We start from the raw sequence: 27,042 nt of genomic DNA, 5'->3' as shown, positions 1-27,042 counted from the left end.
ACTACTAAAGCTTTGTATTTAATATAAACAAAAAAGTAAATAAATAAATAAAACACAAAAAAATAAAGGTAAAATTAGTGATTTAGAAATATACTCAAATAGGTACAAGTATACCATAAAAGCAACTCATTTACAGTATTGTAAGCACTGATTTACAGTATATGTAATAATAATAATAATTACTAAAGCTTTGTATTTAATATAAATAAATAAATAAGTAAATAAATAAATAAATAAATAAATAAATAAATGAATGAATGAATGAATGAATGAATGAATGAATGAATGAATGAATGAATGAATAAATAAATAAATAAAGCTTTGTATTTAATATGAATAAAAAAGTAAATAAATAAATAAAACACAAAAAAATAGAAAAAAGAAAAAAACTACAACAGACTTATTAATTATTATTATTGTTTTTTTGTTTTTTTCCCCCCCACTCATACTTAATTTATTAATGTATTATTCTGGGGTCTGGGTGACAGGTGTTGCTTGTGTTCTTAATTAGGAGACTAATGAGATAATTGTTCTCCGGTGTGACTGTGATGATGGCGGTAAATGTCGGTAACCCGGTCAGTTCAGTGATCTCGTGCTTTCCTTTCCGCCGTGGGGCGCCAGGTTCAGAGAGCGCAGTCAGCCGGTAATCCGTGCTCCTTTCGCCGCGCACGGTAATTAGATTAGCCCGCTCCAACCATCAGAGTCCTGGTTGTCCTGCTCTGGCGGGGAACGCGTCTCTTCCTTCAGACTGAGACCTCCGTCTGTGGGTCCGCATAGACTCTCTCTCTCTCTCCTCTCCATCTGTTACTGCTCTCTCTCTCTCTGGTTGCCAAAGCAAAGGGCAACACCAGAGCACGTCTACAGTTACTCTTTCTTTCCCTTCCACCGCCTCTCGTTCCTCTCTAAACCTTCCCCCCCAATGGAGGCTTAAACTAACGCAGGGGGGAGGCTGCTCTCTCTGCATGAGGACAACACCGTCTCACTGAAAACTCTTTATTCCGTGTGTGGTCATCCTGTGCTCTAAAGGCAGCACCGGCGGAGTTTAGTCGGTCTTCTATCCACGCAGCGTGGGGTCAGTCTTTAAGCCGGGCTGTCGGATGGACGACTCTGGATGTTATTCCCAGGATTTTCCCCTCGGGCTGTGTCTCCACGCGGCCCAGAGACTGCAACCCTGTGTGGGAAAGTAGATTTGTGCTTTGAACATATGGCTACAACGAGTAAAACACGGTAAGTCTCACTATTTTTTTTATTTTTAACCTAAGACACCTGTGATGCTCCTAATTACTTTAATGATTTAATACACCTCGTGTATGTTTTAAACCGAGGCTGTACAATGAGTGTTACACTTTGACTTTGCATGTATAGACGACACTTTTTATTTTATTTTATTTATTTTTTTATGACTACAAACATTGAAAAACTCTCCCTTTTATAAAAGTGTTGAATATAGTGCTGGGTATCGAATCTCAAATGCCGTATTTGATTTTCGATTCGGTTTGAGGATATTTCAGTCACAATATCTTTAGCATGGCATTCTCAACAGAAAATAACTTTAACTTGGCACAATATTGAAAATATTAACGTTTGCATTAAAAATTAAAATTAAATGATCAATTTTTTTTTTTTTTTTTTTTTTTTTTTAAATGAATAAATACTGGGCCATTCAATGGAAAATCTAATTAAATCTGTCTCTCTCTCTTTTTTTTTTTTTTTTTTTTTTTTTTTTTTGGCCAGCCCTAGCTGAATACATTACTTTTTTTCTTATTATTTTTGAGCCTAGGGTTCGCTGTCCATGGTGCTGAAACAGCCTGACCACAGGACTGGTGCATGTGTGCCACTCAGGGACATTTCTATGCACTCTGCATCTTTAATTCATCTCATATCTGCTCTGGCTATTGATTGGCCACTGGTGCTCTGTGGTCTTGGCAATTTAATTTAATTTGAGACTCAATCACTTGTAAAATTTGCTTCATCCTGGAAATTCTCTATATCCCTGTTCCATTTGGCAGGAATAATGCTTGATTGCCATGCTTGTCTGGAATAAAAAAAGGAAGCAGTAATTCCTCTTCCACAGGATTGGAACTGCTCTCTTCTGAAACGCAGATGGAGTGTTTCGTTTTCAACAAGTAGCCAGTCATAGCGTCCGTCTCACTGATGTGCTGTGCCTGAGAGAGAGTAGTGCAGTGGTCCTATCCAAAGCAAAGCAGGTTACCTCACAGCAGCCTGTGCGTCTTGGATTATCAGGAGAAAAGAGAGTCATCCAATTACTGTAAATTACGACAAGCTGTCGCCTCCTGAGCACAGAGCAGAGAGCAAGAGGAGGGGAAAGTCAGAGGTGGCAAAGAAAGGGTGTAACAGGTTCTTCTTTTGTGTGTGTGTGTGTGTGTTGTCCTGCTCGTGCACCTGTTGTGAGATTGTGTCTGTTGTTGTGATTACACTTGTCGTGTGTGTGTACACTCATCATCAATAGCACTGTGAGCACATGTTTTTTTGCCTCGTATTACACAACACTGCACTCTATTTTTACTATGTATTCATCTAAAAATCTGAGCTACATTAGCCTGCGTGTTAGATCAACATTAGGAGCCTTTGCCCAACAAGAAGGATTCTGAGACCTCTGCAACACGTCCATTTCTAGTATAGTATAAAGCAGGTACCCCATTGTTTCTCAAATGGGGGTACCTGTACCCCTAGGGGTACTTGATGACACTACAGGGGGTACTTGAGAGAGAGGAAAATGAACAAATGAATGCATTCTAAATAGGCTGTTGCTATAGTTCGGCACTTCGTCTACGCATACGTCTGCATGCGCAGTAAGCGAAATGCCGGTAGTTCCGTCACTGCCGAACCCGTGTCCTTCTAGCTACTGTATAGTTTCGTCAGTTTTATTTTAACCCTATTCCTAACCCAGGAAATACACTGAAACGTTTATTTTTTTTATATGTATTTTTAAAGGTGGAATTTTAACCCTAACCCTAACTTGTTTCTTTTTTTTCCATATATGTAATTTTAAAGGTGGAATTTGCCGTGTTAAATATGTTAAGGGATTCGAACCCACACCAGCGTAAGGAAAAATCCTTTAGTATCACAGGCACATTACACCTATGTAGAAAAGGTCTGGCAGTGACTGCGCATGCGCACAGGAAGTGCCAAAACTATAGCTTTGTCCGGGTCCGGAACTTTAGACACTTTGTTCAAAATATGGGGTTTTATGTTTATTTTTAGTTAAAAAAATTACAATCATATTAAATATTACCAGCAACTCACAAAGCAAAAAATAAAACATACAAAATAAGAGAAAAATATACTGAATAATAAAAAATAAACAGACCAACAATAACGAAATACACAAAATGACACCAAAAAACACACACTAAGAGAGAAAAATACTGGCCAGCAACACACAAAACGACTAAATGAGAGAAAAATCCACAAGATCACTACAAAATACACAAAAATAACAGAGAATCATACAAAATGACATAAGAAATAATCAAACACACACACTGAGAGAAGGATTTAAATAATACCAACAACACACAAAATAAGAAAATATACTGAATAATAAAAAGAACAGACAAATGACACAAACAAAATGATGATGAAATGATTTTGATGAGAACATGAACTGAAAATACAAGGTTCAGTTTTGCCCCCACATCAGCCATTAAATACTGTTTCTTTCCACTTATTTACAAAATGAGATTCTTTAAAATGTGTGTTATCGCTCATTCATTCCATCATTATCCTCTATACTGAACAAAATGTTGTAGTCGGACAAAGGGGGGACTTGCATTAAAAAGTAAGAGAAAGGGGGTATGAGAGCCAACAATGTTTGATAATCACTCCAGACTGGAAACACCCAGAGTAGAGATGGGCAATATATCAAGATTGAAGATATATCGAGTTTTGGGTATATGAAAAATTACAATATCGACATATTTTTTTTACAGCTTATTTTGTTTTAAAATACTTGATTTAGATGTCGCTGCTCCGCGGCGGAGCTTTTGTGAACAGCGTTCCGCTCCAGAGAATAAGTTGGGGGCAATTTTGCCGCGTGGAACAAGGTTTTTGGGGGCATTCTTGGCTAAATTAAGGGACAAGTGGCCCTCGTTGATAGGCATTTATCGTTTCTATCGTGGGATGACATATTCTTTCCGGTGATAATGTTTTTGATGATATATCGTGAATGATAACATATCGCGCATTCTTACTTGTAATCTGTTGCTTTCACCTCTGGGAACACCCTGTAGTAGGAGTCATGATGAAGAAAACCAAACCTCTTAATTCCCTTCATTAGCATGCTAACATTATGTCATGTGTTGACACAAAGGGGGCGGGGGTGGCTGCCTGGGTCGGAGTAACTGAATATGTTTAGTGAACCTGTGACTAGTCCACTCCTCTCCATGTCAAATGCTGTTAGACACGATGGATGAGAGGTGCATCTGAACCTCCATTTAAATGACTGCGGTGAAGTCTCTGCCTTCAACTCAGAGCTATTTCCCTGTTAAAGTGGTTTCATTGAAGTTTAACATTTTGGAGATGGTTTGGTATTTCATTTAGTCTCATTTTACCATCACGCATGAGGAGATAAGTCTTATGAATAAAATATGAAGAAGTTCAAATAGAAATGAATACTTTTTTCTCCTATCACAACTGTGCAGTTACTAGTTAGTGGATGTCAGGATAAAACCAACAAACCCATTAAGCGTAGCGTACTACCACAACCACATCAAGATTCATGAGTTGTGTTCTTTTTAAAACAACAGAAAATATTTGTTTCTCTGGGGAGTTCAATGACCACTTGTATGCCTTGTTAAGCTGTTGAAAGAGGAAAATCCTCATAAGGACCTTGATTTTTCTATTTAAAAATGTCCGTCTCAACAATGTCTGTTTGCTTCACTTTTTGGACACTAAGCCCTCTGTTTTACTGGAAAAATTACATGGAAAATTGAAAAAAGCGTGATCATGGTCCCAAAACATGTAAGTGCAGCATGATATTTTAAATGAGATTATTAGCAAAATTTGACTCATTTGTTCATTTAGTAGACTTGATAAACATTATTTCACACCTTTTCTCTGGAAAAATGCAGTGTAAATGCATGATATTATTCAATTCAATTAAAAAAAAAGAAGTGATTTTTGTATATTCTGCTTGTATCCACAATCATGGAAAATCAGAGGCCCTACTCATGTAAGGCTATAAATTATCTTTTGTTTAGGCCATTGTTTAGATGGGTAGTTTCATTGCAAAATTACAATTGAACAATTAATAATGATTATTATATAGAATTAAATAAAATCTTCTATTTAATTATTGTTATTAATTGCTTATATTTTTTCTTTAAAAAAATCAAGTAGAAATTGCAATATGACAGGGAATATTCCTCACATGAATGTTTTGGGAAAATATGACACCTTTACGTGCAATTATTCACCGCAAATAGCTGGGATAAAGTCATTTTCAGGCAAAATATGATGTAACACAAAGGGATATTTACTTCCTGAAATGGAACAACAACTTTAGCAAATAATTGTGCTTTTGGTGAAATTGCTGCAAAGGAATATGACATAAAAATAACATTCAACTAAAGTAATTATAATAAGCATTTTTTGGCACGATTTTGGACATTTTTAAAAGCCAGTAATGACGTCTAATTATCAACCGCCGATAATAAAACGGGGAAACTGCATCTTAAATATGTGATGTTGTGAAATGGAAAATCACAGCCTCGTTCAACCATCTGGTCAAAAACACAGATAATGGATCTATGAAGTTATGTTCACTTAACGATCTTGCACATTTATTAATAATGAAGCCTCAACTTCATAAAAACAAACAAAAAAAAAAAAAACGTGAGTTGTCTTGATGCCTGCAGCCTTAGTGCAACTACTGTTTTTATTTTTTTATTTTTTTGCTGAGCATTAGTGCTCACTAACTTATCCATCAAAGAGCTGTCACTGATATAGATTTAACACTGGCAGCTGCCTTAAGAGAAATAAAGGCACATGTCACAGCCACTGTAGTTCCCTCAGGTATAAGTTGGATAATTTTATGGCATTTTTTTTTTTTTTATTATCTAAAGTGATGCTTTAGTCACTGGGGGTTAGATAGATCAAAGGCATGAGTGGAATTAGTCCTTAGAGGTAGATTATCATTTAAAAAACAAAAAAACAGAATAGAGAGAATTCAGACATCGTTGTCGTCAAACGCAACCATTTTATCCTGCAGGTGTATTGATTAGCCTGGTTGTCAGTGTCACAGAGCTTTGCATAGCACGTGCGCGCCAATTTATCGCAGTCACCCGAAGCTGCCCCAGTGACAGCAGAGCGAAAAAGCATTACAATGATGGAATACGTATTCTGAACTATTTATTCCTTACAGCAGCTTCCCTAGATTGGATCCTCAACCTCAGTAAGTCAAAACATGTGAGAAGTTGTCTTTAGCTGGATTTCAAAATGAATTTTGTTTTGTTGGGCGTCACAGTCCACGCAGAGGTTTTCAGACGAATGTTGACGTTATTATTACTTCAAAAACTGATGCAATTGCTTTTTAGTGGAAAAGGTTAAAGCAAAATGCAGAGCAAATTCAGTTTATTTTGTGTACATTTTTGTGGCTAGAAAATTGGAGTCGTATAAAGTGGCAGAAATGAACATTCACCTTGATTGTGCCTGTTTTGATAGAAACTGATGGATTACTGAATTGCAGGTGCTAACCTGGTTTAAAGGTGCAGTCCACAACTCTCAGATCCCTCTCTCCCCCTCCCTCCCCTCTGCTCTCTTGCCCTGCCTCCAAACTTTCCAAAGTCCCTCCCTCAGAGGCGTTAACAAGCTAACGTTAGTCCGACAGCAACATCACAATAAGTTAACATGCTCTGTTAAAAGCATATTACTGCAGCGCTTCTCTCTTAATGTGCACACACCTCAGCAGCAGCAACACTTGTCACTTACAGCAGCCCACATGGAGGCTGCTGCTGATCACACATGAACAACACATGCACCACAGAGTTCTAGTGTAACAATTACAAATCATACATAATGTAAATCAAGCAGCAGTAATTACCTTTCAAACAGAAAAGTCGATAATTCCATTTTCTACTCCTCCAGACCATACACTGTAAAAAAAGACGGGCTCTAGCTAAGGGAAATGGAAAGACGGCGCTACAGCCCCGAGAAAGGGGCGGGGACTGTGAGCAACAGCTGTCAGACAGTCCATCAAACACAATCCTGGCTCTGATTGGTTCTTTTTGCTCGGTCGTGATGCATTCTGGCAATCTGCCAAAGGCTGCAGGAGCAGCAGGGGGGACTCAATGAGCTGTTTTTTTTTTTTTTCACACAAACTACTAGTTTCATGTTAAGCTGTCCTTACATAGTGACAGGTTTAGCAAATATGACCAAAAGTCACATTTATAAGAGTTGCAGACTGCACCTTTAAGGTGCGAACCGTTACTGATTTGATCTGTTGTCAGACAATTCCTGCTCTTGATTGTATTTTCCCCCACTTTGATCATTACCAGTGATATCACTAATTTGGTGTTTTAGCAATTATTTTTTTGTGTAATCATAAACAAATTGTGTGTGATTTTCTTTAATTTATTGCAAATATAAAACCTATTTAAAAACATATTTAAAACCTTGCCTTGTCTTTTATTTTCAGCCCAAGACCCCAATTTACTCATCAAAACAACACCTTTTTCTATAGCTTTAGTTATATTCACTTAAGTTGCACCTGTTACTGTTTTTTCTGCACACCATTTGGTTTGTTCCCCTGTGGCGACGTACCATGAAATAGATGTCGGATTGAATTAGGCACACTCATGTAAGCAGGCTTAACTGTTATGACTAAATGTACCTGAGTAGTATAGTATAGTATAGTCCTTTACTGAACAATCTGCAACATACAGAACTGAAATGTGTTTTTGCAAGGAAATAAAGTACAGGCTTGTCGGATGGATCAGGTTTTGGTAGCATCAGCTGTTTTAATTTTGATCTAAAGGTTTGCATACTGTTTTCCAACCTCCTGTGAGACACACTGCAATACCAATCAGCTCATTGTAACTAACGAGATCATTCTTCCCCCTGGCCAAAAACTTTGACCAAAATCTGCATATCTGGAAACTCTTGGGAGGAGAGAAAAACCATGCATATGTTTATTTTTAAAGCCAGCTGAATGAGGTCAAATAAAGACATTGTTTTCAAACCAAGCACAGTGTAATCTAATCCTAAAGACCTGGAGGAAGCAAGTAGTTATGGTCCAAAATCTAAAATTAAAATGTAAGCTACTGTTACAGATGTTTAAAAAAAAAAAAAAAATGCCAGGGGGTAAAAGTGCCGTAAGGCCCCTATTTAATACCCTTGGGTAGCTTTCTATCTGATCTGAGTCTCTAAAACCTTCTCAGTCCTGGACATAAGTATACAGTATACAAATGATTCAATGAGCTTAGGCCATGTAGCCATGTGGTGCTATGTTTGTTCATAATATGTACAGTAGCAGAAAATAAATAAAAAATAAAAGTGAATTTAAGCAAAGGCTCAAGTGTAAGAGGTGTGTAATTCATTGCTTTTTTATATCCATTTTTATTGTAATGTTTATTAAATGTGTGATATTTTATAATGATTTTTAATTGGACCCCAGGAAGATTAGCAACCACCTAGGTGGAAGCTAATGGGGATCTGCAAACAATTAAACAAAATAAACAAAATAATGCTGGTTGGCTAAGTATTTGTTTGTGAGTCATAACCAATGGGCAATCAGGTAATGGAGTAGCACGGCTTAATAGATTTTCTTTTTTATCTGGAAATTGCTGCTATGTTCGGGATATACATCCACATTCAGCTGCAGATACTGCACTTAATTACACTTAATTTTACTTTGTTGTGTTGGTCTTACCTAATAAAATCTTTGATCAGCGGGATTTCAGGGATATTAGTTTTGTTATTACAGTAAATCAAAGGATACGTTTGTCCATGTACTTCTAGCATGAGGATATAAAGTAGAGCAAATAATGCCGAAATTTTCTTTCTTTTCTTTTCTTTGGCTTTTCTTGAATTAGGAACAAACATATAAACTCATATAGGCTTAGTCACCCTGTGAAACTAGATCGAATGTGCTCAGATGTCTAATAAATCACTGTTCATTTGTTCTTAAAGGTAAAACTTTATGCATTTAAAATAGAAATGCACTGAAATGAAAATTCTGGTGGTAAACTAAAATTGAGGAAGCCAAAACTGAAAGAATGTCTTATGCCAACTATTAGTACCATTGCGTTTATAGCTCTGATGCATAGTTTGGGGTTTTTTGGAGGCGCACGTCAGGCTATGGTGTCGGGATCCACGTTGACGCAGACGGGTACGTGTAGCTTTCGGCGCCGATGTGACGCAGAAACATAAGTTGCATTTGAGAGCGTACGTTTTGTTGATTTTACTCAGTGGTTCGTCTCAACCTCTGCTTAGAAGATGCTTTACACTGCTTTTAATACTCTCCCTATAATAAAGTGTTTCTTACCCTTCCTTAGCGAGGGCTGGTGATGGTTGCAATCATGCAATAAAAATAAATTCAATTATTTAATTGCAGTAACAAAACATGCTTAGCTGTCTTTAAAAGATTGCACTTATTGTAGTGTTGACCTTCAACAGCATGTGCAGACAAAGTAAAAAAAAATAAATAAAGATGCTTTGCACGTTGACCTGTATTCAGACAAGTGTGCGCCAGTTTGCTAGCGTCATCACAACTTCCTGTTTGGTGAAAATGAAAATATACTTTTGGGTAGTTTTTGAAACGTTTGATGGCCAAATTTCCGGTGCATCACTAATTTAAAAAATGTCATTGTGGTAAATCAGCAGTTTCAGAACTATTTAGTGTCTCAAAGTAACATTATTTACCTTTATTATGCTTCTTCTTCTGCTATAATTAACTAACTTTTGTAACCATTTGGTCTCCACCATGGTTATTGCACAACTCCTTGACAAAAATGCAAGAAAAAAAGTCCTTCTCTAACTCCACATTACTGTATGACTGTTCCAAACAACATGTTGTTTCCTGTTAAACAAGTAATTTCTAAACCAATCAAGTTCAAAGCCCATAAGCCTTTTGCTTTGATGTGGTCTTCCTTGTCCAAGGCTTTAGACAAGTCAATAAAAACTCTTAACTGTAAATTCATTTTAATCTAATGCTGTAGATATTGTATCAATCAGCTGAATCAAAGCCATAGATGTTGAGTGATTTTTCCCTGAATCCATCCTGATGCTGATATAGCAGGTTATTCTTCTTGAAGTGTTGGACTAATGTATTGTAAACAATTTTTGTCAAGTATTTTAGTGAAACTTGATAAAGGTAATCTTGGTCTGTGCCATGATATTAAGTGTAATATCTTGTATTTTTGACTTTCCTTCTCACACAAATTAAAGTTTCTATCATTATGCTTTAGACCAATCATCTAAAGCAGTGTTTCCCAACCTTCTCTGTCTCATGTACCCCCTGATCCCTGTCTTCAGATTAGGAGAACCCCTTTGTCACTTCAATTTAGTAACCTTTCTTGTTTTATTGACTATTATTTACATGTTGTTAACATGTTGGCCTCTGAAATCTCCTACAGCTTGAAAATGTCAACCTGTACGTTTAACGCACACTAAATATCAATTTTGTGCATTACAATTATTGTGTATCAGAGAATATATCGACCTCAATTTTTAGTAATGTGCATAACATGTTAGTAACAATTTAGTAGGATATTAAGGGCATAATATTGTTTATTCCATTATTATCTTTTATTGTCCACAGGTGGAAAAGCTGTTGGATGAGCATGTACAGTGTCTGAAATAGGCTTAAAATGACTCAGCACGTTGGAAACAGATTAATCAATGTTTCCAAGTACCCTTTGCAATGTGTTCAAGTACCCCTCGCGGTACACGTACCCCTGGTTGGGAACCACTGATCTAAAGAACGTGTGTGCGTGCGTGCGTGAGACAGAGGATTACCAACATCAAAGTGGCTGGTCTCAGTGCCAGGTCAGCATGTTTACACAGGAGGATTGGTGTTGGGACACACACACACACAGACACACACTTGTACCTTCACATGTGCAGATGCGCCTTATATTGTGTTTGGTTGGTAAACTCCAGAAACACACACACACACGTTACCCTGCAGTGTGACGGCCTTATCAGCGGTCCTTGTGAGTTAGGAGAGGCGTTTAATCAGGGTCAACACTCAGCTCCTGGCGCCACTCTGATTCCACCATCTCTCTCACTCTCTGCATGTCTCCATTCACACTCAACATCTAGCAGGATAAACACTGCTCGGCAACAAAAACCATCAGCGCTGCCATACTAGGTCAAATTGGATCACTGGAAACCAGAAATAGTTTCACTGTTAGACTTACTAACATTTGCAAGTACTTTGGAATGAATTCTTCAAACATAGGCAGTTCTGGCTGATGTTGTTTAAATTCACATTGGGAAGTTAAATATTCATCACAGTTGTTGGCTGCGTCACGTTGAGGAAACTCTGCTGAATTAACATGTGTGGGATTGTCCTTGTGTGTTGTTAGGCCTCCATTGATGGAAAACTGGTTCAGAGTGAGCAGGCATAGACGATGGATGAATAGATTCATGATTGCACCTCTGAAGGTGTCACTAACATTATATATGAAGGCTGACAAATGAGGATGCATTTTTAAAACATTAGCGAAATGTTTGCAATCATCATAAAGACATTGAATTCAATCAGATCTGATAGTTATTTTAAACTGTCTTCGATTTTTCATAAAGAACGACGTCAAGCATAGACGCAGGATGAAAACAATCGCAAGGAATACCTTAGATTTTTTAGCTCCACTTTGAAAATGGCCACGTGTGTTATTCTGTTTTTCTTTAAAATAAGTAGAGCATTAGCTGGAGCTGTACCCTTCTACTTAGAAGTGTGATGATATCTCAAAACGGCGATATATATATCTATATATATAGATATATATATATCGATTATCAATATGCTCCCGCTCAGTATTGATTTTTTATCTTTATTTTTTTTTTTTTCAAAACCTTTTCTGCCTTTTCACTAAAATGTGCAGGTAGGTCTTCACAGAAATGTTGTCACTGTTTGTTGAAGGAATCAATATATTGTTTACTGGAATATTGCACTATGATGGTGTCACTGGTAAGAAAGACCCTATTTTTCATTTACAGGAAGCACTATTGGAGATACTTAAGTATGTTGACACTTATTTACAGAAATGTTGCACTAAAATAGTGTCACTGTTCATAGGACACTTTTTCAATTTATTGCCTTTCCGAAATGAATAAAAAAATTATTTTTTTACTTAATCTTGTTTTTTTCTTGTTATGTCATAGATTATCGTAGATTGATTTCTGACCAATATATCAATTATCGCAATATTGTCATATCGTGAGATAATCGTTATTGTGAGCTTTGTATAGCGTATCGTACCCAGAGGTTCCCACCTCTACTTCTACTGGTGATGTCTGTGAGTTTGCCCACAAATTCTAGTGCAACTTAAAAAAAAAAAAAAAAACATCCTCCTATATTAAATCTAATTTCTGCAGTGTTAACTCAGTGTCTTACACAGCCCAAACCGTTGTTAATATTTAATTAAGCTGTCAAAATGGAAGTGTTTTGAAGTGTGCATTGGCCTGTTGCTACCTCTCTTTAATTCCCTTCACTATGAGATTCTTGGAGAGGTTCAACATAACTGCTGCATTTTTCTAGTATGATTCAACTTGTTGGTGCAGTGAAAACATTTACTACCTGTTATATTACCAAATTATAATTTCAATTATTTTGTATCCATTCCACACATAATTAGTGCACAAGTCTTTAGCGTGCAGAGTTAGTTTGCAGCAGGTCATTGGATCAGCAGCTTTGTAGCCAGTGTGTGGTGACATTGTTTAAGTGGTGTTGGCAGCTCTGAGCTAAAGTAAAGCCCTTTTATAGGCCAGTATGTCGGCTGTGCTTTTTAGGTGAAGAAGCTCGCTGTGCTGTTGTAGCAGATGTTTGCTGTGTAGAATGGTAACGGCTAATAGCGATAAATGCTCCCTTTCATGCTCAACTGTTTTGCAAGTAACTATTCTGATGTGTTGTTTGAAGCAAAAGGGTTACAGGCTTGGAAAACTGTATTAAACAGTTGTTTATTTAGTAATCAATGTCATCGAGTTTTTTTTTTTTAATTAATTTATTTTTTATGCGCTTTAAAATGACTGCAGACATCAGATATATTGTCAAAAGTGCAACTTTATTGCCGTGTTTGTCCTCAAGAGTTAAAATGCATAGAACAAACATAGAAAAATAATCTAACAAATATAATTTCACATCACCTTTTAAAAAGTTTTAATTTTAAAGCATATTAAGCAACATTGCTTAAAAAAAAAACACTACAGTGCATTTACATCAAAATTGACATAAAACAAATCACAACACATGACATTTCTTTTTTCTTTGTTGTCATTACCTGTGTTAATGTCATGCTTGTGGGCATTTTAGTACCAATATGTTTCCGTCCAAACACAAAGTAGTTCAGTTACCAGTTACCAATACCACCGTTGTTAAACACTGAGCAAAACAAAGAAACATTTTGTTTTTCAATATTATCATCACAATAGCATTATTACTAAGTGGTTACTGATATTTAAACTGTTAAGTTTATAATTTTATGTTCCATGTGATTCTATGCCTCAGAGCATCTATTTTGTAAGCAATTAAATTGACAAAACCTACAATTTTAAACCCATATTTACAAAATCCCATGCTTTAAAGAAATTTTGCTGCTGAGCTGCGGCCGTACGAAGTTCAATCCAATGTAACTTTATTCATATAGGGCAAATTCTAACAATTGTCATCTGGCAGCGCTGTCAAAATATAAAATTAAGAAAAAACCCAACAAATCCACATAAACATGCCATCAGCTACAGTGGGGAGAAAATAACATCCTTTTAACAGTTAGAAATCTCCAGCAGGGCCAGGCTCAGAGGTTGTTTTAAGAAAAGCAGTCCGGGTGGAGCACCGATGACTTAATTGCCATCAACTAATTTTCTTAATCGGTTTAGTCGAAAAGTTCCTCTGCATTAAAGATCATTGAACACGTTGCATTGCACTCACTTTGTATGAATTATGAGCTCTTCAAAGTGTAGCTGTTGAGCTAGTTTTACTCAGGAATTCAGGAAAATGTTGAACTGAATAACATTATGAAAGCTTTTAAAATTATTATAATTTTTTGACATTTGAGAAATGGATTTCTCTTTTAATTTCCAGAATCATTTCTTGGGATCTTACATTGTAGTTATAGAAGCAACTCTTTTCACAAAAAAATATTCTCTCCATCAGTGATTTTTTTGTTTTTTTTTCCAACACTCCATTGCGTTGACCCGTTTGACATTTGGTTGGTGACAGCTGTCATTCTATGAAGGCTCTGAAAGGAATGACTGATGGCAGTTTCCTCTTAGACATTAATGCAGCCACATGTCACTTCTTTTACCTGGTTGGACAAACTGTCCATATGTCAGGGTTGTCTGTATCTGGATGTGTGTGTGGTCACCATTTCCTGGGTTTACTGCTTGTAACTCTGAGTTAACCTGTATAAAGTCCCAGTTCCTGGCAATCCTGAACAGGACCACATTCACTTATTTATCACTAAACAGTCAGAGGATGCTGATGTGTGGCTGATGTTTGTGAGTCTGTGTGTAATACCGTTGACTACTGATGCTTTAAAGCCTTAAAACAAAAAAGACAGAACAAAAAAAAAAAGACAAATGAGGATTGGAGCTTCCTTGCCAGTGTGAAACCATCCGTGAGAAATGAGATGAGATTAATCACCATCCATACAGTTCCATGTCTGTGCAGTAATTGAGGAAAAGAGAGGGTGAGGGCTATCCGACTGATCAGCCATGGTCAACATTGGCAGCACAATCTGTCATAGTTAACACTTGAACCATGTAAGCACAGGGCAAGCCTCATTATTCAGCCTCACACTTTAACAGTAGCATACAGATGTACTGGAGATCTACACATTTGCACAAAGAAGTCTTTCTGTTTCTTTACATATCCCATTACGTTTGTGTCACCTGCACGCTGGGAGACGGCAAAGCAATCTCTACATGTGGATTTCTGTTTGTTTAAAGGATGGGAAAGCTACTCTTCAGCTTAAGTTGTTGTTTCATTTCATTTCCTTGGATTGCCTAAACTTTTTTCCCCATTTTTCATCGAAATTTGGGGTGCCTCCAATACCCATGGCGTCCCACAGTTTCTCCCGTTCTTGTCTCCCTTGTTATTTGTGACTATCTTTCCATGTTTCTTTTGGACTGGGATGATGCTGAAATGTTTATACAGCACTTTGTGGCTCTTACCTGTGAAAAGCGCTCTATAAATAAAGTTTACTTACTTACTATAGCTGCAGCCTAAGCAACGGCTGCTATACTCTAGCTAGAGGCACCAAAAGCACAGTGAACTATTGACACATTATCACATCACAATGTTCACACAATGACATTATGCACAAGAAACCTTTATCACATAGCAATCTTTCACCACAATGTCCACATTAACTAAATACATCAAAAAAGTAAACCTTAAAGCTGCAATCCGGAGTTTCTGAGAAACGTCTCGATGTCCCGCCCTAAACAGCTCCACTTCCTCCCACTGCCTCTGCAATCTACCAGAAGCCACGCCTTTACTTTTCTGCACGCGCATCGTTGAACATAACAAGGTCGCATTGATGTTAGTTTGTTAGGTATTTTTTCGCATTTCAAAAGATTCATACATAAACATAGATTTCTCAGAAACTCCGGATATCAGCTTTAAGGACACAACACTAACAGGACTGGCTTTAAGTTACACTGTTTGCATAATGCAGAGGTAATATGATGCTCAATAAGTAGCAGTAGCCACTGTGAGCCCATTCCCAAACGCTCACTGGCAGCTCAGTCCTTAAAGGGATCTTCCACTGTTTTTGACAAATATGGCCTAAAATCTTTTAAATGTCCATATTAAAATATATATACCTAATAAAATGCATTATTTTGCACCATATTTGTTTTATTGACTTTTGAAAATGGGACTACTTTACCGTTTTAAAACCAGTATTCCGTCATCTTGAAATCACGTGACTGAAGATGTCATATGCCCCCATTTTCCTGTAAACATCCCATTGTTTTCTATTGGAGTGAAGCATTCAGCCTGCTTTTTAGATCATTTAGCAGCTTTTTTGGTCAAAATGCCAATTTGTGCAGCTTTTGGTTACTCTAAATAATCAGGAAAAACCTTTTTTGCTTATGAAAACATTTGTGACCCGAAAAATAATTTATGACCGCAGGGGGCGACAGTTCCAAAACGGCAAAATAATGCGTTTTGTTAGGCATATTTCTTCTAATAAGTACATTTTTTAGGCCACATTTGTAAAAACAGTGGAGGTTCCCTTTAAAGTGCCATATTTTTGAATGGGCTGCTGTGGTGATAACCTTCAACATGACTGCTTTATTCACGTAAACAAGCTACTCCAACCCCGCCATCTATCTAAAAGTATACAAATAAAGCCTTATAATTAATTAAATACTTGATACAATGTTTAAGTAAATATAGGCTATTCCATTATAGCATAAATATATACAAGATATGAGTAGGTATTTATGTTTTGTTTTCTGTGCCTATTGCTCGAGGGTGAAACAATAACTCACCGTTTCCTTTGTATGGGGATGAGATGTCTGCTAATAGTAAATAAATATATAGTATTTAGGGAATATAGTTAGCGATTGAGTGATTTATTTATTTATAATTCCTCCATAGCTATTAGGTTTGCTACTGAATTAATCATTTTGTCTGTTATACACACCAGATGGATTGTCTTTGCATTAGTGAAGCAATTTTCCACATAGCTCACAGCAACTTCACTGAGCTTCAATTGTTATTAATTGTTGTCTTTTATGGTATGACCTCATACTAAGATTAGTTTAGTGTATATTATGGAATTAAGCCATTGAAGTCCTATGTTTAATTATTTTGAGGCGATTAGTAATATTCTTTGGTATTTGACTGCCTTGTGTTTGCTGAATGCTGCGTGTGTGTGTTTCCTGATATCCGCTTAAGCGTCGGTGTGTGTTGAAGCCAAATTTTATGCATAATGCAGAGACCAGAGGATGTTTAGGTGTGTAAGTGCGTGGCAGAAATTCAATGCCATTAGGTCAAAATGTCAAGCTTTTTATGTAGATTAATACAATGAAACATTTTAACGATAGTGGTTCTCAAAATGATTTTCTTTGCATTCTTAGTCCTTTGAAATTACTGCCCAAGTGAAATCGATCCTAAAAAGGGAATTATTACAGCTATAATTAGCTTGTTGTAATTAGTAATTCATTTCAAAGGGTTTTTAGAGAATAGTTATTAAATGGAACATCACAAGATAATGTTTTAGTCTCGCAGTAAACAGTGTCAAAAAGACATGTAAAGCCATTCTTTAAAACAGCAGGACATTTTATTCATCCTCTCTTTTTTTAACTACAAAAACTAAATGAGAAAAGCAGAGAACAGAGACATTAAAATGTTTTTGAAAACAATTTATTGTTAATTGGGGCATCTAACTCTTAACCTCTGTCCCAAGAGAAACAATGGAGAAAACCCATGACTATAAAATATTCCAGTTCGTGCAGCTTGCATTTGTATTTTGTTGGGCACTATTAAATCTGATTTAAGTCCTTATTTACAAAATGTTGGTTAAAAACTAAAAATGTAGGTATTTGCATGGTAAAAGATTTACAAAATGTAGAGCAAAAATGACTGTCAGCACCTTACTGTACATGCCCCTCTTAAGAGAAACATGATAACCGTATAAATTAAGGATGCAATGATCGATCTGTGCCGATTTCCTTAATTTTGGGGGATCGGCAATCGTCCGATCCTTGCACATGAAACCAATCTTTTTCACCAATCTCAAAGGATTGCAATTTGTGTACTGCGTAAATAAGTCGTGGTGGGACTGCAAACAAAACATCACAACGAACCTCATTTGCCTTTTAAGAAAGAAAGTGTCTATTTGTACGGTTGCCGTACGTACAACCCCCGGTGCTATTGGTACGGTTACCGAAGTACAAGCGTCTAAGGGTTAGGTTATAACCCAATATCACAACAATTTTTACGGTTAGGTTTATGGTAAGGTTTAGTCTTAGACCTAAACTGGCCAATGACTGACCTATCACATGACATAAACTGGCCAAATAGGGGCGCTGCGTACGGATAGAATGTCGGTATATTGATATGGCAGCCGTACTGATAGCCACTGCCTTTAAGAAACCACCACACTGCTGAGTATTCAGCATTTGCAGCTCGCAATCAAGCTAAAGCTAGCAGGAGCAAAGAGCTACAAAGCTGCTGCATTTGGACATATTTCTTTTCAAGACACTTTATTGTGGGTTTAATATATTTTTTTTAATTTGTCCTATTTATTATTTTATCATCTACTCCAAACCATGTGATTTTCTTTATTTGTAAAACCTAAATACTGCTGTATTTTTGGCAAAAAGTTCAAAACAGGTTTGCAGTGTAACCTGTTGCACAGGTTGTGTTTTTTAAAATGTAGGAAATGAAAGACTAAAGGAACTGATATAATTTGGTATTTTGGACAGCAGTGCTCTAAACTTTTCACTTATATTTCCGAGAACTACCTCACATTTAGTTAAAACAACAAGTCTGTATTGTTTCATGGGCATTGTTCAATGTTTTACAATAAAATAAAATTGGAACATTGAAGGTGTATGCTGTCAGTAGGTCTGTCACAATAACAAATTTTACTGGACAATAAATTGTACAGAAATTATTGGAAGAAATAATGCAAGTACACCCATTTAAAGATGAATAAACTTGTATTTCTTAAAAATATTCAAAATTGCATTTGTGTTATGAAAAAAGACATTGTAAATATCCAAAATAAATAATCAAAACAACCAAAAACAATAAATAAAATCGACTGTTAGTCTCTGTTAACAAAAAATGCACTTGAATAAAAACCACACACAACTGAATAAATAAAGTATTCAGTCTCCGCAAACTAAATTGCTCTTCAATATATATTAAACATTAGGCTCAGACATAAAGATATTTAACAGGCAAAACTGCCAATCCAGTTACGACCTTTGTAAACAAAAAGTGCAATTTAACAACAAAAGCACTGTCGGTAAGACGTTGACGTCTGCGTCTTTGGTAGACGTTCATTTTTCCCAGCTGGGAAAACTGTAACAGGTGGTTGCGTTTGAGGTGAAAGTGCAAATTTGTCGTGTTGCCGCTTTTAGCATGAACTGTTTCGAAACAAATGCGACATACCGACTAACTTATGTTCTGTGGTTCATCATCGCTGCGGTCATTTGGCTTAAATCCAAAGTGTTCCCACACGTAAGCTGTTGCTTTCGGCTTAGAAACCCATTCCATTGTTGTTTTTATCCTCCAAATCTCTCCCTCTACTCCTCACGTGCCTCTCATGCTACACTCTGTGGTGCGCCAGGTGCCACGCCTCCCCACACAGAGACAGAGTGACTGGCAGGAGGGTTCACTCCTCATTACACTAAGGAACCTAGAGGAGTCAGTCGAGACAGATGCAGCAAAGTTAACTCATTATACATTGTCTTTGGTAAATGCAAACTTATCAAGCTAATTTTTAATTATCGTGCAATTAATTGATTTATTGATTATCGCGACAGGCCTAGCTGTCAGTTACAAAAAAACAATCGGGATTGGCCAAAAATCGGAAGTGGCAGGTTAGGGTTTTTTAAAGATAGCGATTGGCACACCCTTACCTGTTATGTACAGTATAATTTGTTTCTGTTCACAGTTAAATGAGCAAAAACTGTTTAAAGGTATGTAGCTCTTGTGTTAGTTACCTGTAATTACTCTCTCTGATACGAGCTTGCAATAAATTCACAAGAAACTGTAACATAGAAGGTAAAGCCGTCTACCTACTTGATCGGAACCCAAAGTGTTGTACTTGTTCTAATTGTGGAACCAACAAGAACAAAGTTCCTTCGGCCAGCTGATGCAGACGAGCCACATACCTGAGCTTAGAGGAAAGAAGGCAATAACAGAAGGCATTTTTACAGTTGATGGAGGTAAACAACTGGCTGACAATGAATGTTTGTTTTCCACAGGTGTGACAGCGCTTTAGCAAAGAACATTTGTTTGATGTGATCATAATTATAACTCTGGTTGTTAAACTGCACAAGCGAAGAATTAATGCCGTCAATGGCAGTGTTGACACTTTTCCGGACTTTTTGCTCATGTCACAATCCAATAAAGACAATATTTGGATGATGTTTTTAATGGTTCGCTATGTCGAACCATTAAAAATTGGTACAACTAACTCAATGCAGTATATTTTCAGCATTCTTACTGGTCCAAAGTGAGAAGGAAAGAGATATTTCAGGATCATGGTCAGTCATTTTCACTGTTTGCATTAGACAACACAATTTATTCAACATCCAACTACTAGGAATGTGCGATATTTTATCGTTTATGATTTATCGTCAAAAATATTCTCACCGGTAAGAATATGTCATCCCACGATATAAACGATAAATTCCCATGTCGGAAGTTAGCGAGGGTCACGGGCCATAGGCCAAAACTACCCATGTTTGTTGTCAATGTATTATTCTCTGGAGCAGAACGCTGTTCACGACAGCTCCGTAGCGAAGCCTCCCACCCCTCAACCCTCACACACCCACAGACTACGTCTCTGCTACCGGATGCTGCTGGTTAAGACCAGATAACCATCCAACAAAGTGAACCAGTCCAAGTTCCTCCGTCAGATCCACCCAAAGTTCCACAAACACGGGGACAGAGATGAACCCGCAGCAACGATTATGAACTGGAAACTCAACTGAAGCTATCTATGCTAAGCTAACACACTGACACACAGACTGGGCTAAGGGCTAATGCTAACCACTCCATATAAGGAATAGACCAAGTAAAAAGTACGTCTTACTGTCATAAAGCCACAGATTTGTGTATGGTCAGATTTAACACTTGTATGGAAGGATAAAAGCTGAATTGTGTGAAATAAATGTTAGCATAACATTAATGTCACTATTCATTCGTCCCAATTTGTGAAGCGCAATTTTTTTTTAATTATATTTCACGTGTTCACAGACAAAGCTGGTCCCATTAGACCAGAGACCTAGATTTTTTTTTTTTTTTTTTTTTTTTTAGAAAATAGTATTTTTAAGTGAGGAAATTAATTACTTACAATAACACTAATAAAGTGATCCACATGCACTAATGTATTCCATAAAATATCAGCTCATGGGCTCTTTGAGTCAGCAGCTATTGTAGCCTTTTTTAATGTGTCTAGTGTTGATGTATTCAGATTTATTTGTGTTTGTAAGGAACCTGTTTACACAGTAAATACACAGGAATTATTTTATTTATCCTGATGTTTATCGTTATCGCGATAAATACCAGAAATTATCGGGATAATTTTTTTAGTCCATATCGCCCATCCCTACCAACTACATAATATGTTAAATGATCCAGGGGCGAGATGGTAACAATACAAAGCAATACCACATCAGACTTCTGAGTCAAAGAACATCATGAACCTATATGAACTGTATGCAGGTTTGTTAGACTGATGTTTTGTGTTCAGTGTAGACATTCTCTCTGAAAACTGGCAGGTGACACATTAGCTGGGCTCATTTCCAGCTTGGGTTTGCAATGCCAAAGCAGGGGCTTGGTTTCCTATCGTCTCAGAGCCTTGAGCCGTCTCTGTTTTTCAAACGGTAACAGAGCTGAAGGGGATTGACATGTTTATATGGCCCTGAAGCCCAAACTCCTTAGGATTTTGCACAAATGTTGTTGAGGCACCAAATTTCCTATGTGGAACAAATATTGGAAATGCTGTAAATTGTCCTTGGCTGACCCAATGCCTCTCCCTCCTCTCCTACTCCTCCCTTTTTGGTCTTTGTGTCTGTTAATTCAAATCTCTTGCTTCTTTACTGTTGTTTGGAATATAAATCACTTACTTGGCAAGACTGTTAAGCAGAACAATATTACTGCGGTAGTGTTTTTCTTTTCTGAATGCAAAAACTCTTATTTAGACCCAACAGCTTCCCACTGCTTTATGCCAATCATCTCAAACTGCAAGTATTTATAATATTTAGGTGTGCATTGGTACAGTTATTTGTTTTTTAAATGTGTGTCCAACTTATTGTCCTAATGTCTTTCACATTTGGTTTTTTCACTGCAATTTCTATTTTGTTTGCGCTAGCGTTTCTAATTGCTGAGACGCAATCGTCAAAAAGTAAAATCCTTTCTTAGTTCCTCGCAACCAGTTGTTGCTGATATATTTGCTTTAAATGTTTAATTTTGATACATTTATATTTCATTAACGACCTGTGTTTATGAGCCAAATGTTAATGGTTAGTCATTTGTGTGCCTTCAGAAAGTCTTACAAAGGACTTACTGTTCGCTCTAGCAAGATTCATTTAGGTAGGATTTTGATGCAGAGTCTGTCAAAATGTCCACTGTCAGACAAGATATGTTAAATATGGCTTTGACCTTTGTACATCTTGTTGGCTGCACCAAGTTTTGCGTATTAAGTTAGGCCCTCTTTGCTATTATAATTTAGGTGTAGGTACTTGTTTAGGACTGTTCAGGTTTTGATGAGCATCCATCCCTTCATTGTTTTTAATTTTTTGTTGCTAAAGCCTGAATCCATGTTTTTCAAACTACACAAAGAGACCAAGGGATGCAAGTTTAGAGTTAATTTGTAATTGTCTTCGAAACCGTGAGCGTGGTTTACTTGCCATGTAGGCGTTGGTTTCATCCACAAAGAACGGTCGGTAGAATAGGCCTTGAGAACCTCACCTACAGTACAACCAAAAAAAGGCTGAACTTCTGCCTTGAGAATCTGCTTTTCCACGCTGTCATGAGGTAGTCATTGTAAATGTAAAAGAAGCCAGATTTAGTCCAACAAAAAAGAAAATAAGAAAAAGGGATTGAAATTTCTTTGGTAATATAACGCTACATTTAGATGTGATATTATTTCTCTGCTTTAAATCCAACCTTGAACAGAAGTCAACAGTCCGTTATTATTACAGATCATCTTCTTTTAGCTACAGCTGTTGTTTGACAAACATTTGTTTCGCAGACCTCTAGTCTGGTAATTGCATTAAAGAATAAGGGGAGTTTTATAAAGCTCAGAGACCTCCAGAGGTGTTGTGTATCTGGGACAGAGCTGTAACAGGACATTTCCTTTTTAAATTCTTCATCACTGGTATCCCATCAGGGGAAGATTTGACATTTTGGATGCTGCTTCTTCACAGGTGCTGATTGTCTCTGTCTTTGTGACACTCAAAAAGATTGGCAGTCCACGATGAGCATGGTGGTCTACCATTAGCTTATTAAACAGTCTGGTCAACACAGCTGTTATGAGTGCACAACTGCGTTAATGTCTCTTGATGTGCCAAGTGGTGTAGTGGTTATTTTTGCTTAGTGCTTTAACAGCCAGTGCTAAAGGAACATAGTATGTTTTGCTTTCAAGTATATTTGTTCTCAGATATGGATCATCTCCATCACTCTTAGGGCACAATCAAGGATGTTTTTCACAATGACGTGTAAATGCAGTACACTTGTCTGTTTGTGGATGACTAATGGCGCCGGCTGTGTTTCAAAACTTACTTTTGTCAAAAGATAATTTATCTGGAAAAAAGGGAGGTTTGAAGGAAAAGAAAGGAGTTGTTCTATGTGAATGGGATCTGCTCCAATAGTCCACTATGAAAGCAGTTATTTCTTCTCGCACTCGACAATTTGCCCTGCATGCATAAGGCTGTCTACTTATGTTTTATTCCAAATTCTGTCTAAATTGAAAAAAAAAAGGGCTTAAAAAAGAGACTGAAAAAGAGAAACTCCATGTATTCTTTGGCAGTCAAAAGCCTGTGAACAACACAAAGCTGACAGATGGAACAAGAGAAAACCAGTAGATTGACAGATTGACAAATGTTGGACGTGACGGTACAAGAGAAGTATTTTCAGTTGTTGTGTTGTCATACTCGCATGCATACGCAGTCAGTCACTTTTAGTACCACGGCCTTTTCAGTCACGTACACTGACAGGAAGCAGAAGACTTAGCATGGTTATACCAGATGCTTTCAGCCAGTTCTCTTGGGTTCAGTCTATTTCTTTCCATTGACTATGCCTTCTTATCTTCAATTCAATTCGACTTTATTTATATAGCTAAAATTACAAAAGTCATCTCAAAGCTCTTAACAAAATATAGAGTCCATAGTAAGAAAGAAAGAACCCAACAAGATCCACATGAACAAGCAAAAACTCCCTCTTTTTTCACCTCCAATCTCCAACGGAACCAGGTTCAGAGGTGGCAGCCATCCACTTCGACTGGTTGGGGTTAGTGAACACAAGGGCAAACGGAATAGGATAGAAGGATAGTCCATCCGAGTGTTCCAGACTAGTTGAGCCGTGAACCTTTGATCAGGAACCGCCAGCATCAAGACTCAGCACAGACTGCAGGAAAAACATGATACATTATGATACACTTGTTCCTAGTGGTTAGGTAAACCTTAATCATAGTCACCTGAACGTGTCCTACATTGTGGTTGGAGGGCAGAATATACTCACCAAGTGGAACCGTAATGCAGAGAGGAAGGCCTCAACACTCTCACCTTCTGTCCCCCTATTGCACATATGTCGAACTTAAGGCCCAGGAGCCAACTCCGGCCCTTTAGAGCATCCAATTTGGCTCGCAGGAGAAAGACAGAAAAAACATCAATCTGTGTAAATTACAAACTAATTGGATTATAGATATTGCAGTTCCTCCAAATACACAAATTCAATGAAATCTTAAAATATTTGCCTCCGCTCAAAGTTTTCCCACACTTATATCACATGATGGCAGACATTGAAAAAATGTAGCGCAACTTCAAGTAAATTTGACATTTGATGTCTGTCAAGTATTGCTTGAATATTGTTGATGCTTTACATACTTTACTCATTTAAATGTGGAAGTGCAAAGTAGGGCATATTATTAACATTTCTTGTTTCTATAATCTGCGGCCCACTTGACACCCCTGTCCTACTGGATCTGCACATTCATCAATTTAATATTTATATCCTATTAATATATTCATATCTCATGTATTTCCTGTTGTCAACTGATTATTGACCAGCACAGGAAATGATTCAAGTATTTAAATAGAGGCACATGTGTGGACACAGAAAGGGACTGGAGTGTACCACCATACTCTGACAAGACCGTCTTAAAACAAAAACAAAACATAAAATAAATGGATCACTAACAAACGCACTGACTAACAAATACATAAAGAAGTAATTGAAAACAAAAGGTCAATAGAAGTACAGAAAGTCAACTGAACAATGTCGAAAACAACTCTTGACCTCCTATTTCTATGGCATAGAGTACATAAACTACTCAAACTATCTATTGCAAGGATGTTTAAGGTATGTTAAAAATGATAAAGGTCTGAATATTTTTGAGAAGACCTGTGAATTATTGGGTTGTTTTTTTGCCTTTCTGTCATTTTGCCATTGAATTCTCCCGATATATCAATGTTTAGTTGTTGGGCGTTCAAAGACATCTATGGCCTTTAAAGTGTAGGTCAGAAACTCTCCTTCACTGTTGTTGTTCATCTTTTATCTGTGCATCTATACAACCATCTCCGATTCCCTTTGTCTTTGACATGTTTTTTTTCCTCACCTTTTTGTCTTTTTCCTCATTTCTCTGAGTTTTCTCTATTTCCATGTTTCACTTGTCCTCACCTCATCTCCTTTGAAGGTGTTCCTCTCTTTCCTTCTGCTTCTCTGTTGAGGGAAAAAAACCTTTTTGAAGTTCCACTGAAGGATAAGCGCCTTCAGCCCTAATATATAGTACTTCATCCTGGTTACTTACATTTACAGCATAGCTTATTTTCATGTGCAACAGAACTCCACCAACATTATGAGAGAATATGTTACGTTAACCAACACACATGCGCAATCAAAAGTTTAGTTCAGATGAACAAATAATGAAGAAAAACACTATTGAATTTGATCTGAAGTCACAATCTACAATGCCGGAAATGTTTTTATTTTTCATTATTCCCTATCACTTAAACCTGCAATGGGAAATAGAAGCATCAATGCCAACTTATGTCTTTTAAATGAAGCAGCCCATGACTAGCTCCAATCACCCTGACTGTTAGATTACACATCTGGTGTTTGGTGGGATATCAAAATTGCATTTTCATTCTCAAGTAATCTGCCTCTGTCACCATTATCACCACCAAAAGACTGTAATGAATTTGTCCAAATTGCATGGTGAACAGTAGGAGTGTGACAATATCTCTATACGCTGATATATCACGATATTTTTTTGCACGATCGATTATTGATATTCTCACGCTAAGTATTGATTTTTTTAATGTATATTTTTATTTTTTTTATTTATTTATTTTTCAAAACCTTTTCTGTTTTTTCACTAAAATGTGCAGGTAGGTCTTCACAGAAATGTTGTATCTGTTTGTTGAAGGAACCAATATATTGTTTACTGGAATATTGCACTATAATGGTGTCACTGGTAAGTAAGAGCCTATTTGTTGTTTACAGAAAGCATTATTGGAGATACTTATTCGTTTACATTGGTATGTTGACACTTATTTACAGAAATGTTGCACTCAAATAGTGTCACTGTTCATAGGACACTTTTTCAATTTATTGTCTTTCAGAGATATGAAAAATTTATTTTTTCACTTAATCTTTTTTATTTTTTTGTTATGTCATAGATTATCGTAGATTGATTTCTAACCAATATATTGATAATCAAAGTATCGCCATATCGTGAGCTTTGTATCGCATATCGTGAGGTACCCAGAGGTCCCCACCCCTGTTGAACAGGCAATGATGGTCAAGTTTGGTCAAATCTGATTTTTATCTATTCAAGGTCTTTGGATGTCCGAGACAACAAAGGAAATAATCTTGTCAACTGATCACAACTAGAAGATAATGTTGCCAAAACTGTTTAAATTTCCCTTATTACTGTGTCAAAGTGA

The 27,042-nt window shown here is 36.9% G+C and overlaps 1 protein-coding gene across 2 annotated transcripts in view; it reads left to right on the top strand.

Moving 5' to 3' along the window:
• Positions 1–701: 701 nt before the first annotated feature.
• The window catches only part of LOC114481278 (protocadherin-15-like), a 225,534-nt gene continuing 199,193 nt past the window's right edge, over positions 702–27,042 (top strand). For both annotated transcript variants that reach the window (XM_028475966.1, XM_028475967.1), the window contains exon 1: positions 702–1,227. The gene's annotated coding sequence lies outside the window, so the exon portion shown is untranslated. The remainder of the gene's footprint in view (positions 1,228–27,042) is intronic.

Source organism: Gouania willdenowi, chromosome 19, assembly GCF_900634775.1.
Source record: "Gouania willdenowi chromosome 19, fGouWil2.1, whole genome shotgun sequence".
Taxonomy (NCBI): domain Eukaryota; kingdom Metazoa; phylum Chordata; class Actinopteri; order Blenniiformes; family Gobiesocidae; genus Gouania; species Gouania willdenowi.
This window is presented reverse-complemented; position numbering and strand designations above follow the sequence as displayed.